Here is a 5,000-nt window from a genome sequence, read left to right as displayed (position 1 = left end):
ATCGCCATCTATGAAAATAGGGCGACACCACATGCAATACCGCCATCTATGCGCATCTGACAACACTACGTCCGCACCACAAAACATACCGCCATCTGTAGGTCTCCCGCAACATGACCTCCTCCAACGACGATACCGCCATCTATGCGACGCCAAGCCGATTAAGACAGCGATGGCGCCACAGTGCCCGCCTTTCGACGCCACCCACAAAGCCTGCAGCCTCTGTCGACCATAGCACCCAATCTCCAGTGGCTCTGCCGCACGAAGCCGTGGACCGGCAATGACTCCACCCGCACCCGTTCGTGCACCACCCCAACCGCCAAACGCGCACCTCCAGCGGATGAACGGCGGACGTTTCCCGCACTCGTAAAGTGCAATCCACCCCTATAACGTGCGTTTCATGAAGAGTTATTGCCAATATGCGACATTCCCGCTGTCCCTATACATGAGCCGCGACCTGTACCACTTACGAGCGAGAGACGCGATCGCGTTGCTCACTGTACGGCGTCCGATACCGAGCCATCAGCATGTCGGTCCCCATGCGCGTTGCACTCGCACTCGCAGTCGCAAAAACGTGGGGCAAATATATTACGCGGAAGAGTTATAACAGACCGAGCCCCACTGCATGAGGGGAGTCTTTGTCACTAATGTACACAGATGGAACATTTTGGACTGGAACCAGATTACCCGTACACACGGCGCTGATTAGTAATCAATGCAGAGCCATCAAACTACAGAATATATATACAACTGTCCGTATACATGCTGAAAGAGTCTGCCCACAATGGGAACCACACGTCAGCCAGCCACTCTGATCACGCACCACTCTCTGCTTCTAACGGGCGCACATACAATATGTAAGCACCAGCATGGAACAACATCCAGTGCATCCTCTCCGCCACATTACACAATCCACACTATCACAACCAGACCAGGAGGTCCATGCGGAAAATACAATATCCCACCCTTTCGACATCCACCATTGCGCAGATCAGGCACCAACACCCACACATGTCCTATACAACGGTGCACCCAACATCACAATAGTACCTCCTGTCACAGCGCACAAACAATGACATGAGTCAAAGACACAGGTCTGACACAAGCATAGAATTGGAGCGCCGCCTCTAATAAGCCAAAGGTGCATCCTGACGTGACAAATCTGATCATGTCACAAGCATTCACTTACTATAATCACTATCAACGAACCTGCCGCCCCCGCCCCCCCCTACACCTTTCCTTACAACAACGTGTAACCTAACCTAACCTAACCTATGTTGTACCTTAACCTAACCTATGTTGTACCTTAACCTAACCTATGTTGTACCTTAACCTAACCTATGTTGTACCTTAACCTAACCTATGTTGTACCTTAACCTAACCTATGTTGTGCCTTAACCTAACCTATGTTGTGCCTTAACCTAACCTATGTTGTGCCTTAACCTAACCTATGTTGTGCCTTAACCTAACCTATGTTGTGCCTTAACCTAACCTATGTTGTGCCTTAACCTAACCTATGTTGTGCCTTAACCTAACCTATGTTGTGCCTTAACCTAACCTATGTTGTGCCTTAACCTAACCTATGTTGTGCCTTAACCTAACCCATGTTGTGCCTTAACCTAACCCATGTTGTGCCTTAACCTAACCCATGTTGTGCCTTAACCTAACCCATGTTGTGCCTTAACCTAACCCATGTTGTGCCTTAACCTAACCCATGTTGTGCCTTAACCTAACCCATGTTGTGCCTTAACCTAACCCATGTTGTGCCTTAACCTAACCCATGTTGTGCCTTAACCTAACCCATGTTGTGCCTTAACCTAACCCATGTTGTGCCTTAACCTAACCCATGTTGTGCCTTAACCTAACCCATGTTGTGCCTTAACCTAACCCATGTTGTGCCTTAACCTAACCCATGTTGTGCCTTAACCTAACCCATGTTGTGCCTTAACCTAACCCATGTTGTGCCTTAACCTAACCCATGTTGTGCCTTAACCTAACCCATGTTGTGCCTTAACCTAACCCATGTTGTGCCTTAACCTAACCCATGTTGTGCCTTAACCTAACCCATGTTGTGCCTTAACCTAACCCATGTTGTGCCTTAACCTAACCCATGTTGTGCCTTAACCTAACCTATGTTGTGCCTTAACCTAACCCATGTTGTGCCTTAACCTAACCCATGTTGTGCCTTAACCTAACCCATGTTGTGCCTTAACCTAACCCATGTTGTGCCTTAACCTAACCCATGTTGTGCCTTAACCTAACCCATGTTGTGCCTTAACCTAACCCATGTTGTGCCTTAACCTAACCCATGTTGTGCCTTAACCTAACCCATGTTGTGCCTTAACCTAACCCATGTTGTGCCTTAACCTAACCCATGTTGTGCCTTAACCTAACCCATGTTGTGCCTTAACCTAACCCATGTTGTGCCTTAACCTAACCCATGTCGTGCCTTAACCTAACCCACGTCGTTCCTTAACCTAACCCACGTTGTCGCCTAACGTAACCCACGTTGTCGCCTAAACCTGCTCTGTAATTGTTATACGACTCGTTCAATTAGTGTAGTGTTGCCCACCCGCAACCCTCGCAATATAGTTCGCTACTCGCACTCCCCGCTCCCCTGTGTATCGCTTCATGTTAAACACCTTGCAAGTCTTGCTCACTTTCCACATGCTCCTGCTGTACACTGTAATGTGGATGGCAGCAGGACGTACATGCCGCCCCTCCCCACGTCCCCACCTTGCCCCCTGCCTTCGCAAGCTGGTTGGTGAGAACTTTGCATGTTCAATGCCCTCCGCATGCGACGTACTCAGGCTACGTTGTGGTGCGGCCTGTGTCAACTGTCCGCTAATGTCGTACGCGTAAACCACAATCTGTACTGCACATTCGTCCTTATGTACTGAATGATACATCGTGGCACATGTGTGACCGTACAACGACTGCGCCCAAAAACGGCGGACCATACAGTGCAAATATTGTGCACGCAGCTACGTGTCGTCTCCCTATGAGAGCTGGATTGCAGTGTGGTACGCCATAGAGACGTGTGGGAGGAACGGACGCCGTGGATGGCGATCAGCATGAGCTGTCTGTTGATGTATTCGGACCTAGTCGTCTCTCCTCACACACCGTGATGGCATGGTGCACCGCGTTCCATATCTGCGACATGCTACAGAGGCCGGTTGACAGTCGTTCGAGCAATGGACATCGCATACGTACGGGGGCCACCTTCCACGTATTGTCTAGGCGTGCACATTTTGTTGCGTGTATGTGGGCAGACGTAGTGTGGCGTGACACCTGACACAGGCATGCAATAATCGTGGAAGTTGCAAATGGCGATGGACGCCTGCGTTTTCTGGTGAAGTTACGCAAATGAACAAATGGTAACCTGTTGTGGTGCGGTTGTTCTCGCTAGGGGTGAATCGGTGATGGCGACGATAGGTTGAGGTACTAACCGGTTGTTCCAGCGATACCCACCATGCCGACGAAACTGAACGGCATCTGGGTGTGAAGCGATACGCGGCGGTGGCTGGGTGGGACCGTCCCCGGCCGGTGAGGGGGCGCCTCCCGGCGTGCTGGCCGCGCGGTGCGTGGGCGCACGCGCTACAGCCGGCTGGTGGGGGCGGCCAGTGGCAGGCGCGCCGGCCGACGGACGCGGCAGGCGTCGCAGCTGCGCGCCGGCGCACCCTGCGCGCGGCGCCGTGCGGCCAAAGTAGGTCCTCGCGGGCCCGGTGCGAAGCGCGGTGGACATCTTCAGTGTGCTGGTCCGATTGAGGACTGTGTGCGTTGAGGATGCGCTGCCGCCCGGCGCTCGGCGCCGCGACGCCGTCTGCTGCTCGGTCGCCCCAGCGGTTCTCGCTGGTGGTTTGTATCGCAGCTGTGCGGATGTGTTGGCGCGTGCGCTGTGCTGGGAGAGTTCGCTTCGGCACCCAAGTGGGGCTTTTGTCCTTCTGTGGCGCTGGCGTTGGAGCTGCCGGTCACCGTAGGTGGCGCGTGTTGTCTCCCGCCGGCAATGCCACGACAGCACGCTCCCGGGCCTCTGTCGGCAGCGGCAAGCTCAGTTGGGAGCACGGGTGGTCGCACCGAAAGCGTCTACTCGCCTAACTCCGGGCGATTGCGCCTCTCTCGAACCCGACCAAGTACTTGGGACGGCGCTGCGCGCCGCCGGGACCTGAGAGGGTTTCGAGGTGTATTGTGCAGGGGAGCTCAGCCTCCTCCTGTTTGCAGAATGATTGAGCGGACGCTTGCGTGTTCGCGCGGGCCCCCGGGACACACTCCCGGGCGGCCGGCTGCTCAGCTCTAGTTGACGCAGCTCCCTGGTTGATCCTGCCAGTAGTCATATGCTTGTCTCAAAGATTAAGCCATGCATGTCTCAGTACAAGCCGCATTAAGGTGAAACCGCGAATGGCTCATTAAATCAGTTATGGTTCCTTAGATCGTACCCACGTTACTTGGATAACTGTGGTAATTCTAGAGCTAATACATGCAAACAGAGTCCCGACCAGAGATGGAAGGGACGCTTTTATTAGATCAAAACCAATCGGTCGGCTCGTCCGGTCCGTTTGCCTTGGTGACTCTGAATAACTTTGGGCTGATCGCACGGTCCTCGTACCGGCGACGCATCTTTCAAATGTCTGCCTTATCAACTGTCGATGGTAGGTTCTGCGCCTACCATGGTTGTAACGGGTAACGGGGAATCAGGGTTCGATTCCGGAGAGGGAGCCTGAGAAACGGCTACCACATCCAAGGAAGGCAGCAGGCGCGCAAATTACCCACTCCCGGCACGGGGAGGTAGTGACGAAAAATAACGATACGGGACTCATCCGAGGCCCCGTAATCGGAATGAGTACACTTTAAATCCTTTAACGAGTATCTATTGGAGGGCAAGTCTGGTGCCAGCAGCCGCGGTAATTCCAGCTCCAATAGCGTATATTAAAGTTGTTGCGGTTAAAAAGCTCGTAGTTGGATTTGTGTCCCACGCTGTTGGTTCACCGCCCGTCGGTGTT

At 53.1% G+C, this 5,000-nt stretch overlaps 1 non-coding gene across 1 annotated transcript in view; it reads left to right on the top strand.

Annotated features, from left to right (window-relative positions):
• Positions 1-4,307: 4,307 nt before the first annotated feature.
• LOC124730155 overlaps positions 4,308-5,000 on the top strand; it is a 1,909-nt gene continuing 1,216 nt past the window's right edge. Inside the window, exon 1 of the ribosomal RNA XR_007007900.1 lies at positions 4,308-5,000. This exon is cut by the window's right edge and continues 1,216 nt beyond it. This is a non-coding gene — a ribosomal RNA (small subunit ribosomal RNA).

The sequence above is a fragment of the Schistocerca piceifrons genome, unplaced genomic scaffold, assembly GCF_021461385.2.
Source record: "Schistocerca piceifrons isolate TAMUIC-IGC-003096 unplaced genomic scaffold, iqSchPice1.1 HiC_scaffold_1230, whole genome shotgun sequence".
Taxonomy (NCBI): domain Eukaryota; kingdom Metazoa; phylum Arthropoda; class Insecta; order Orthoptera; family Acrididae; genus Schistocerca; species Schistocerca piceifrons.
Note: the sequence above shows the minus strand (reverse complement) of the source record. Positions and strands in the feature narration are given on the sequence as shown.